The sequence below is a fragment of the Moschus berezovskii genome, chromosome 6 (assembly GCF_049115385.1).
Source record: "Moschus berezovskii isolate FMDL1 chromosome 6, NW_MosBer_1.0, whole genome shotgun sequence".
Taxonomy (NCBI): domain Eukaryota; kingdom Metazoa; phylum Chordata; class Mammalia; order Artiodactyla; family Moschidae; genus Moschus; species Moschus berezovskii.
Genome location: NC_142465.1, coordinates 36,629,952 through 36,642,306, shown reverse-complemented (window position 1 = coordinate 36,642,306; position 12,355 = coordinate 36,629,952). Strand labels below are relative to the sequence as shown.

Here is a 12,355-nt window from a genome sequence, read left to right as displayed (position 1 = left end):
AGTCAGTGGTGAGGGGCCAAGCACCCTATCCCCCCTACACCACAGCGCCACATCCTCCCACTGAGAGAGGTAGCTTCTGGGGGCCCTTGGGGGCTCCGAGCTTCTTTCCAATGACTAGGCCCTTGACCTGAGCCGAGGTACATCAAAGACCAGTAGGGTCTTTTTTCAGTCCATCTTCAACTCACTCCAATGAGGCAAGTACTATTATCATTATTATTGTCATTATCGTTGTTGTTATTAGGCTTGCAGCATCCCAGTTCCCTGACCAAGGATCGAACCTGTGCCCACTGCAGTAGAAGCATGGAGTTCCAACCACTGGACCTCCAGGGAAGTTCCTTGCAAATACTACTATTATTACTTGTTACAGACGAGGCCCAGAGAAGCCCAAACATTGAGGTTCTCTAGCAACTATAGTTACCAAATATACAAAACAAAGTTAATATTGCAAAAATTAATCCATGAAGAATTTTAAGCTAAAGGAAGGAAGTGGGACAGATAAGGACAGGTACTGTCAGTCCTGAAGGGGTAGAGGGTCCCTGATCACAGGCAGACCTAGCAGATCCTCCAACTTTCTCTTTCAGCTTTTCTTTTCCTGGGAACTTTAATGACTGACCCTGTTGCCCAGCTCAGTCATAGTAAGGCTGATACTTATTAAGCTATAATGTTTTTATATACACACATGCACAGAGACAGAGAAACACTTAAAAAAAAAAAGAACAAAGGAATGATTAACAGAAACTTTTGATGGGCTGAGACTGGGGAGGACTTGCAGAGGCTTTACATACTAGCCATATTCAATTCCTTTGAGTGGTAGGTATCATGGTGTGTATGTGTGTGTGTGTGTGTGTTTAGTCACTAAGTCTTGCCTGACTCTTTGCAACTCCATAGACTGTAGCCCACCAGGCTCCCTGTTCGTGGGATTTCCCAGTTAAGAAAACTGGAGTGGGTTGCCATTTCCTTCTCCAGGGGATTTTCCTGACTCAGGAATTGAACCTGTGCTTCCTGCATTGGCAGGTGTGTTCTCTACCACTGAGCCACCTGGGAAGCCCCGTTACTACTACTAGTAAAATACTATTATCTGTTTCATATGCTCATCTGTGTATATAAAACATTGCCTAATCGTTAAAACAAAAATAAAAGAGAGGGTGCCTTTAGTTTGTCAGCCTTGTCCCCACAACCCTTAGGAAGTCTATGCTGACTCCAGGCTTCTGGAGCATGACATACACACCCAAAGAGTGGGCAGGGACCCCGGAGGCCCCAGGAGAAGAAACTGTCTAGGATGCCTGTGGCTTAACCCTAGGTCAGCTGAGATGTTGCAACTCCCCGTCATGGTGATGTTGCTACAGACTCTGTGTCATTCAGTGGCCAACATCTGGTGGATTCGGTGGAAAAAAGAGAAATTAAATGTGGGGGTGGAGGGAAATCGGTCAAATCAGTCTAACAAGTATTCAGCATCATCTGGGCTCACGGAAGATGTGATGACGCAAGAGAGCTGGCAGAATGTGACAACACAGCACTGCAGCTGTGCCTTCCTGTAACGGGGTGATGTCTGGAAGGTTGCTGGCCCCCGGAATGGGGCCCCAGGCACTGGGTTAGGCCCAGCCGAAGGCCGGACCCAGCAGCCAGAGGCCCACAGTGAGCAGGACAATTTCAGGTGAATTAAGAGACAACTCAGCCCTACCTAGGGTTACATGCTGCTACCAAGAAGCCAGGACCCAGGACGAGTCCAGAAGTGGAGAAGAGGTCCAGGCCTCTATGGCCTGAGAGCTGGTAGTGCTAGGAATGAAGGGCAGAGATTGAGGAGGGCAGGGAAGACAAAGGAGATGGGAGTTGGGCTGGAAATACTGCCATGCTGATGACCCCCTGGGGTCCTGGCCTGGGTGTCTGCAAGCCCCTCCCTCTGAGCCCCTACCCCGACCTGGGCCCAGCTCTGGGTCTCAGCTTCGGGCTGCCATGTACTCTGCTGACACAGGATGCACCCACCCACATCTACCAAAGGCAGGGAGTATCTCTTCCTCCCTCTGACCACCGCCTTCCTATTTGCCCCCATCCAACATCCCTGCCCGCCTCACCCCTCAAAAACAAAAAGCCCAGAGGTTGTGGCTAAGGAGGAAACACCCACCTGTAGGAGCAGGGGGACAGGGAAGTCAGGCCAAGGGGTGCCCTTCTGTGAGGACTCACAGATGCTTCCAACCAAAAGGACTCTGAAATGAAAAAAGGGAAATAAATGCTTTATGTACAGCCCTGTGTTGATCTCACCACTGGAGCTCTAGAGGGCCCATCAGGGAGGATGTAAGCCTCTTTCCAGGGACTTTGGTCCTCAGAAGAGGGACTGAAAACTGGACAGAAGTGATCTGTTGGGGGCAGACGTGCCATGTCATCACTGGCAGGGCTGAAGAGGCAGGAGCCCAGCCAGCAGCCGGGAACCACCCTCTCTTAAGGGGGGTCATGAGCAGTGTCCAGCGGGAGGGCAGATGGAAGCAGCTTCCTTGCTGCAGAGGGTGCCGGGAGCTCGGCTGTTCCCACCCCAGGTTTTAGGGATGCTTGGAGGAGCAGGGCCAGAGGGTGGCCTGGCAGGCTCTGGAGGGCGGGAAGGAGACAGGCGCCTGGGTGCTGGGGACAGTGCAGTCAGACCTGGCCTCTTGGGATGGCTCCAAAGACAGGTGTCTGGGATGTACGGTCTGTGGAGACTGGGAGCAGGTGCTGCAGGGGTTAAATACAGCAATGCACGGCTTTCAAACAGGATGTTTTCTGCCACTTTTAGCTCTTTCCCAGACATGCTCAACACCCCCGGCCTTGGCAAAGGCTGAAGGTGGGCTGACTCTGGTGTCCAGACTCTGGGGCTTAGTGGTGTGATGGGTCACCAAGCTGGGGCTGGTCGAATTTCACCCTTCCCACTTTCACCCACACCCAGCGCTACTTGTCTACCCAGACACACACACACACACACACACACACACACACACACACACACTCTTCCTCCCTTCGCTGACACCAATAGGAAGTAGCGATACACAGGTGCCTGACCCTAAGCCCTGGAAAGGCCTTTAAGGCAAACCCCCCGATGGGGAAGGTTCAGACCCTCAGCTTTTGTTTCTCTGCCTCCTAGTGGTCTGACTAGGCAGGGGCAGCGAGAGCCCAAGGAACCTCCAAACCTGGGCTCAGTCCTAGGACTGCCAGCCCCCTAAGCCACGTGTGCCCAAGGAACATGCGAGGAGAGCGTCAGGGGACCCTACTGAGATAACCTGGACATGGCGGATCCCCTCCCAAGGACCGTGGGTGGAGGGGAGACACCTGCAGGGCACAGATATGTTGCCACTGCCCCCAGGCTCTCCTCTGTTCCCTTTGCTTGTGCTGCCCAAGGCCCCCAGCCAATCAGGCTCTTCAGTATCCTACCCCACAGCCTTGGCAATCTCCCAGACTCCTGGCTTACTCTGCAGGAAGTCTGAGGTGAGAGCCAATCAGGTATAGAAAGGACCACTGCCCTCAGCCCCTAAGACACTCAGAAGTCAGATCTGAGATCCAAGTAGCTCGCCATCCCTGAGCTTACAGAGGAAGTGTGTGCATATCTACCATGTGCCAGACTGCTAAGCTTCCCACCTGGGATCTCATGTAACCTCCTAACCATCCTGCAAGATGCAGAGCAGTCTCATTTTACAGATGGCAAAACCAAACTCCAGGTAGGGCACTCTGAGACTTGCCCAGGGTCCCACAGCCAGGCCAACAGTGGAGCCAGGGACCAGGCAAGGATGGGCTGCCTGCAATGGCCGATAAAGGATGGCCCTCTTCTCCTCCCCACTCTTCCAGCCCAGTGATAACCACTGGGAGGGGCACTAGTAGTCACTCCCGCCCTGCTCCAGATTCCTCCTGTGGACTCACTCATTTAATCCTCACGACAATCGCTTCTCGGCCTTTTGGCTAAGATCAAGTATAATCCTCACAACAACCTCTAGGCATGGAGAAACTGAGGCACAGAGAAGATGATTATCTTTGGAGCCCAGATCTGAGCCGAGGCCCCTGAGCCCCGCATCTCCACTCTGCCATCTTTCCTAAGGGACATAGCTCAGTGGTTTCCTCCCCGTAAGCCCTGGACTCCCCTCACCTCCACAAAGTCAGGGAGGAACGGACAGGACCATCCCCAGGTCACCACGGAAGAATGTCATGGCTCTTTTCTTCCCAAGGCTCCCAAAGCTGCCAAGATCTCTCTTCATCCTGGCAACCCCTTTCATCCAGGAAAAACCCCATCAAAAGGTGGTGCTCTCCTCCCCAGGCAACTTTGCACTACTGGGTGGTCCTTATAGGAAAGATGGTCCTGTAGGTCCAAGTTCACGGAAAGTGGGGCAAAGACACAGGGTGAAAAAAGGCCAAGTGGAAAAAAACAACTTACTATTACCCCCTTTGCCACAGCATACAACCCCCACCCCAATTCACGTTCTGAGTATGAGAACATCCCACTACCTTTGCTGGGACTGTCCCCAAAGCCACCCCCTCCTGCCCCTGCCTTAGAAATACCCATGCCCCTAGCACTGAGCCTCAGAGAAGCAGAGGGGGAGTGGTTCAGCTCTGCAGAAAGCCCCTGGCTTCCACTCCTCCAGGCTCTGCATCCCACATCAAAACCCCTGCCTGAGTCTGACCCCAGGTCTGACCCTGCCTTAGCAAGAAATGAGGAGATAACATGTTTCCTTCCAGTCATCGAAGCCACAACCACCGCCTCTCCCACACGTCTGCCTGGCAGCTCACACAGCAGGCACCCCCTCTTCCAGCGGCTTCTGCTGAATGGACGCCCCCAGGCAGAGTTTCGCTTAGGACAGTCTCCTGGGGTTGGGGCTGCAGGGTATCTGGAGCAGAGCCCTCATAAGACAAGGATCAAATTGCCGCTGGGCCAGGTTTAACTCTGCTGCAGTCACTGGACCTCCTTGGACTCCTGAGGACGGCAAAGCTGTGACTCTGGGGGGACAGAGGTCTGACTTCTAAGGTGTTTTCCAGGTTTGAAAGTGTGCAACTCCCAGGCCGAATTCCCACCATGATGAGGCCTTAAGATCAGTCAGGAATGAAATTCCCTCACTGAGTTCTCTCCCCAACCCTCCCAGGAACAGGTGAGGCCCCTTCACCCTCAGATGCTAAGGCCCAGGAAGAACAGGAGGGATGTGGCCCCTTGCAAGGATGTTGTGGGGGCTGGGAGCCCAGGATCGGGCTCCCCGCTTAGCTGCGCCGGGAATGGACTGATCAGAATGGGCTTTCTAACTGTGGACATTCACTCAAAGCTCCCTCTCCTTCTAGAAAGAAATGGAAAGCTATGTGATTTCCCAGCAGAGGGGGAGAAAATTCCTCCTCTTCCTAAAATTGGCACACATGGAGTCAACCACACATTGGGCTGTCTCTGGAGGCGATGAGCCTGTGCACACGCCAGCCACAATTGCACATGGGCTTATGCGTGCACACCCTTTTCTTGTTGTTTTCATTTCATCATCCTGGCAACTCTGCCTGTAGAGTGCTGAACACTGTATGACCTACCCAATTCTTTACTTGTCATCTCTTTATTCTAGTATAATTTAGGCTCAGCTTAGTCTCATGGCCAGTTGGGGTCATGCCCTTTCTTCCTCCCTCCCATCCCCAACATATACCCACATTGTTCTTCCAGAACAATCTCAGCATTGCCTTCCAGAAGCTGAGAGGGAACAGAGTGGACACGAGAGCAAGGGGAGAGAGGAAAGTACGCTGCAGAGTTAGAACTCTTCCGCCACCATCTCCTCAGTTCCCCCACCCCCCCCACCCGCCACACACACATATGGTGAGAGAGTTTGGAAATTATTTTCTGCAGACCACAATGTCCAAAGTAAAACCCAGTGGATACCAGTCATCTCAGAATATCTCAAGATTGAAAGGAAACATCACCTAGTCCAACCATTTTAAATCCCTTCTATAATATTCTAGCTTATATTTAAATATCTTTTCTGTTGGAGAACTATCTCCTAGGCCAACCCATTCTCTTTGGATGGCTCTATGCTTAGAAAGTTTTTCATTATGCACAGATGAAAGTGCCCCAGTAGTTTTCAACTACTGGTCCTAGACCAGCTCTTCACAGCCATCTAAGATGAATCTATCAGGCCATTCCCACACGGTCTCTTGAGGAGGGGTCGACAGGGCCACCATATGATGCCACCACACACAGTAGAAAAAGCAACCCACTCCTCACCTGCTGGAAAATTGTCATGAAAAAACAGAAAAACTCTGCAAAGTTTATGATGCAAGTGAGGTTTCAGGGGAGAAGCAGAGGAAGCTAGCCTGGCTACATTTCGTTTTGATTTAGACTTCATACACACCCCAGGTTTGGTCATGATTCCCACCAGGGCAGTGAATAAGGCGGTCAGTGCAGACAGTGTCTGCCTCCTTGGCCTTCACCTGGAAAGAAGCTTCCAGCCTAAGAACAGGGCCTATGGAAGAGTGTGAGCAGCTATATAACCTCTTCCAAGATTTCCTGCCACCTCCGTCTCAGGTTTAGCTGTTTCCAGGGGAGGCTGACCCCCAGCACTGCGGCTCGAGGTACAAGGCTGAGGTGGATCAAACTGTTTAATGGCTGACTAAAGCATGATAAATTAAATGGCTGATGACCCAGCAGTTTCAGGAGTAACGTTTCTTCTGAAAGTGCTTCTTAATCAACTTTTGGGGGACTATACCTCACTCTTGAGAACCTGATAAAGGTCACGGACTGACTGACCCCTACAGTGTCAGGAGGTAGCGGGTCACCCCACAGAAACCATGCCACAGGCTCCCACTCTACTGGCCATTCACCAAGACTGTTTCTAGGCAAACCGTCCTGTCATTCTTGGGAGAACCGGCAGCTTCTTGGAGCTGAGCAGAACCCAGAGGCAGGAATCCACGAGGTTCTAGGCAGTGGAACAGGAGATTCATAGTTTACTTAGATATGTTTCCACTTCTTATCAACAATTATTCCTGCAAGCTGCTTTTTTTCCAGTGGAAACTCAGCCCTCAGCTTTGTCAACAAGATCTCTGGGTTGATTACTGCTCTCCAGGTAACTACCGGAAAGTGTGGGCAGTGACGGTGACTAGTGAAGCATAGGGAACCAGTCCATGCAGAGCTGCAGCCCAGTCTCTGGTTTTCTAGCAGAAGGAAACTGAGACCACCGCAGGGGAAGCAAGCGGTCTTCCTCGCTTTTCTTCTGGGATCAGTGCGATCCCTACATCACTCAGCCTCTTCCTGCACTGCAGGAAAGCTAGTACCCAAGCCCCAAGTCCTGCCAGTTTCAAGCAAGATATTCCGGATCCTTGGTATCACAGCCCTTGCTCAGCTCCACAATCACTTGGCCAGCCTGACACCTTGGCTACCTGACTATCGTCCCGCTTCTGCCAGAGCCCCTCCTCGAGTCCTAATCTACAAATAGAGACATGAGAGCTTCCGGTCTCAGGCGGTCAAGGGCACCAAGTTCTGCACGCAGCACTCAGCACGGTGCCCAGCACACCAGAGTTCTGTATGTTTGCTCTCATTATTACAGCAGTTACTGTTAGCACAGTCACAAACAGGTCAGGACCCAGAGAGGTCAGGAAGTCTGCTTTCGATCCCAAAAGCCCCACCCCAAACAAACATTGCCCAGAAAGCCACATTTCTTAACTGGGATAAAACTGACCACCCCACCCATTGGCTGTGGCTCCCAAAAATCTGGCTTCTAGGGATGGGGAGAATGGGTTGCTCTCTTCTCTCCCCGACAAGCAGAGAAGCTGAGCTACACATCTGGACTTCTCCTCCACAGGGAAGATGACACTGTGGCTACCAAGGTGCCACCAATTTCTAATCACTTCTGCTCACCGCCGGTCCTTTTCCTCTCTCACCCCGAGTCTCCCTCCTACCTCCTCCGTTGTCCAGGGCTTATCAAGCATCTGTTCTCTCCACAGTGGGACACTGGCTCAGCATACCACGGCATCCCCTGTGTGTTCTCAGGGCAGTGGCGTTTCCTTGCCTCACTCCTGGCCCTCTTCAGGCAGCGGAAGGCTGCAGAGGCCAGTGGCTCTGTCATGGCCCCAAACCTAGGCACTGGGCTGGTTCTGATTTAGTGGGCCTGGACTCCTGACTGCTCCCCACTCTTGGCAGCCCTGGAAAGCCATTCATGGATCCCAGGATAGATTCTGAGGCCCGTGTCAGAAATCCACGAGGGTCCCCAGGTTCTTTGAGATGGGCAGGGCTGGGTAACTCTCCACAAGTCCCATGTCGAGTCCCATGTTTGTGTGTGTTAGTCGCTCAGTTGTGTCTGCTTCTTTGCAACCCCATGGACTGTAGCCTGCCAGGTTCCTCTGTCCATGGAATTTTCCAGGCAAGAATACTGGAGTGGGTAGCCATTCCCTTCTTCAGGGAATCTTTCCCACCCTGGAGTCAAACTTGGGTCTTCTGCATCGGCAGGCAGATTCTTTATCGTCTGAGCCACCGGGGAAGCCTATTTACCCAAAGACATCCTGTCTGTTTTCAGCATTATTCGCGAAGAGGTGAACACCCCTCCTGTATTCCTGAGGCTTCTCAGGAAGAGGCCAAGCTGGGAGGTTCCCGTTTACTTTCGAGGGCAGGCCTAGTCACCCCCAGCAGGCTCCTTGGTTCCCATGTGGAATGATGTCCTCCAGAGAGCTTTTCCAGATTTTAAATCTGGTCAGAATTCCAGCCATCCTGCTGTGTAGACTTCTTCTTGGGGACCCTACTGGAGGACCAGGGAGGCCACAGCATTTCTTCTTGGCCTTACACTATGGTGGCCATTGGTTCTAGTCTCTGATGCCTCATCTCTGATGGTGACCCTTGCCTGGTTTCAAGCACTGACTATACGGCAAGCCCTACACAAGGAGTCAGAGACACTGTGGTAAGCCGCACGGAGGCCCAACCTCGTGAAGCTTACTGTCTACAGGGAGAAAAAGACAGGAATCTTCAACTCAGATCTGGGCTGCAATGCAGATAAGCACAGGTGTGACGGGAGCAGGTGGGGGAGCACCTGGCCTGGTCTTGGAGAGGCAGAGAAGCTCTTTAGAGGATGTCACTTCTCTGTCTCCCAACTGAGACAGGAAGGCCCCTAGTTCTAACATGGTAGCGGTGAGAGGGTAGAGAGAGGTCAGGCAGGTGATACCGAATGAGCAAAGCCTTTGAGGCAAAAGGGAAAGAGCACGCTGGAGGCAGAGAAACTAGTTCTATATGGCTGGCTGGCTGGCTGGGTGGGGGGCACCAGGAAGAAAGAAACTGACCACACTCATTTCAGTCGGAAGTAAATTCCATTCTTTCCACTACTGAGTACTTCTAGTAAACCCGCTGACTCTCAAATACCAGGAATTTTAAATTGTTGCAGTGGTATTTTGCAACCAAAGACTTTCAGACTCCATTCAGATTCCCGTTCCAACCTGAATCGACCTTGAGTTTTGTGAAGGAAGTAAAAATGGGCCTCCTACTCTATGGTTCATGGAGAATGGACCCTGGGTAAGCTGGGCAGCGGGCCTCTCTGCACTGGCTCTTTGCCCTGGGAAGAAGACCATCAGTAATTGTGTGGGAAAGGAAAGGTGGAGGGGAGAATTCTGGAAAATCCAGCCCAGTTAAATAAGAAAATGTGTGAGAAAGCCGTAAGAGAGAAGAAAAGGTTCAACAAGGGCAGATGGAAGCTGTGAACAACTCAGCGGCATATCACCAGCCAATTCTTATTTAATGCATCAATCTGTCTAGGGCAGCCAGGTACAGTTGCCAGGCACAGGGAGAGTTGACTTACCACACAGCCAACCGGTCCCCAGACCTGTGTCCACCAGCCGGCTCGGCTCACTCCTGTCTCCCAGTCCACAAGGTCACTTCCTTGTTCCCAGGAATCCCTCTAAGGGCATCAGCCACGCACACACACGACGGTCACAAACAACTTGCACCATGGACACGTGCAGGAAGTCCCCTGCACCTGCCAGCCCACACCCTCAGTCCAGAAGTCCACGCTCACTGCTGATCGCCCTTAGAGCTATCACTGAATATAACCCTCTTGCTTCGCTGTTTCAGGCCAAACCACTGGAGGATTCTTCCCTGGGGCCACAAAGTGATAGGAAATAGCAGCCTTTGTCCTAACCCTTGAACTCTCTCCAAACTAAAACTGTCTCCCCCCAACCCTACCCCTTGGCCATCTTCCTCTTCCTTGTTTTTCTTTGGTACCTGGGGCAAAGATGGAACTGATTTGCTGCACAGAGTGCCATTCATTGCTGCCCAGATAATCACGATGGTGTGATCACTCACCTAGAGCCAGACATGCTGGAATGCGAAGTCAAGTGGGCCTTAGGAAGCATCACTATGAACAAAGTTAGTGGAGGTGATGGAATTCCAACTGAACTATTTCAAATCCTAAAAGATGATGCCATGAAAGTGCTGCACTCAAAATGGCAGCAAATTTGGAAAACTCAGCAGTGGCCACAGGACTGGAAAAGGTCAGTTTTCATTCCAATCCCAAAGAAAGGCAATGCCAAAGAATGCTCATACTACCGCACAATTGCACTCATCTCACACTAGCAAAGTATTACGACTAGCTAGCCAAGTATTACTCAAAATTCTCCAAGCCAGGCTTCAACAGTACATGAACTGTGAAATTCCAGATGTTCAAGCTGGATTTAGAAAAGGCAGAGGAACCAGAGATCAAATTGCCAACATCCGTTGGATCATCAAAAAAGCAAGAGAGTTCCAGAAAAACATCTTCTGCTTTATTGACTGTGCTAAATCCTTTGACTGTGTGGATCACAACAAACTGGAAAATTCTTAAAAAGATGGGAATACCAGACCACCTGACCTGACTCCTGAGAAATCTGTATGCAGGTCAAGAAGCAACCGTTAGAACCGGACATGGAACAACAGACTGGTTCCACATTGGGAAAGGAGTACAACACTGTATATTGTCACCCTGCTTATTTAACTTATATGCAGAGTACATCATGAGAAATGCTGGACTGGATGAAGCGCAAGCTGGAATCAAGATTGCTGGAAGAAATATTAATAACCTCAGATATGCAGATGACACCACACTTATGGCAGAAATTGAAGAACTAAAGAGCCTCTTTGATGAAAGTGAAAGAGGAGAGTGAAAAAGTTGGCTTAAAGCTCAACATTCAGAAAACTAAGATCATGGCATCCAGTCCCATCACTTCATGGCAAATAGATGGGGAAACAGTGGAAACAGTGACAGACTTTACATTGAGGGGCTCCAGAATCAGTGTAGATGGTGACTGCAGCCATGAAATTAAAAGACGCTTGCTTATTGGAGGAAGAGTTATGACTAACAGTTATGACTAGTCATAACTATTATGACTAGACAGTATATTAAAAAGCAGAGACATTACTTTGCCAACAAAGGTCCATCTAGTCAAAGCTATGGTTTTTCCAGTAGTCATGTATGGATGTGACAGTTGGACTACAAAGAAAACTGAGCACCGAAGAACTGATGCTTTTGAACTGTGGTGTTGGAGAAGACTCTTGAGAGTCCTTTGGACAGCAAGGAGATCCAACCAGTCCATCCTAAAGGAAATCAGTCCTGAATATTCATTGGAAGGACTGATGTTGAAGCTGAAACTCCAATACTTTGGCCACCTGATGTGAAGAACTGATTCACTGGAAAAGACCCTGATGCTGGGAAAGATTGAAGGCAGGAGGAGAAGGGGACGACAGAGGATGAGATGGTTAGATGGCATCACCGACTCAATGGACATGAGTTTGAGTAAACTCCGGGAGTTGGTGATGGACAGGGAGGCCTGGTGTGCTGCAGTCCATGGGGTCACAAAGAGTCGGACATGACTGAGCAACTGAACTGAACTCAACTGAACTGTGCCATTCAGTGCTGCTTCAGGGCATAGGAGGAGCTGAGCCCAGGTCTCTAATGCAAAAACCTCTTTCCCTCCTTGGCAGTCAGCTGTCTGCAGCCCCCCAGCTGCCCACCTGGACCTCCATACTATGTAACAGAGTTTCCACTACCATCACTCCACACTGCTTCGGGCAGAGGCAAACAGCCCTGGACCCGCTCAGGGCCCGCACTCGGTGAAAGGAGCCATGAGTGAAACAGCATCCAGCTGGCTGGGCAGGCTGCACACTGTTGGCCACTAGTCAGGCCGCCCAATGGGCAGCGCCCTAGGAAAGCGGGCCAGTGCTTGTGGTCATCATGGTCCTTTGGGGGAGAGATGGCACCCCTCCAACCACTGCTTCCCCTTTACTCCGACCCCTCACTTTTCCCAGAACTCCCCCTGGCCTGAAAAACAATTCTGCAGCCAGGCTCATCAGGAGCCCAGGATTGAAGTTTAACAGAGACAAAAATAATTCTCTTGAGTGAGCTATTTTCTGCCCAGCTTGGGGAACAATGGCTCA

At 51.0% G+C, this 12,355-nt stretch overlaps 1 protein-coding gene across 1 annotated transcript in view; it reads right to left on the bottom strand.

Moving 5' to 3' along the window:
- Positions 1–12,355, bottom strand: part of VDR (vitamin D receptor) — a 58,144-nt gene that overhangs the window by 33,670 nt on the left and 12,119 nt on the right. Inside the window, exon 2 of the mRNA XM_055395695.2 lies at positions 2,123–2,204. The gene's annotated coding sequence lies outside the window, so the exon portion shown is untranslated. The remainder of the gene's footprint in view (positions 1–2,122; positions 2,205–12,355) is intronic.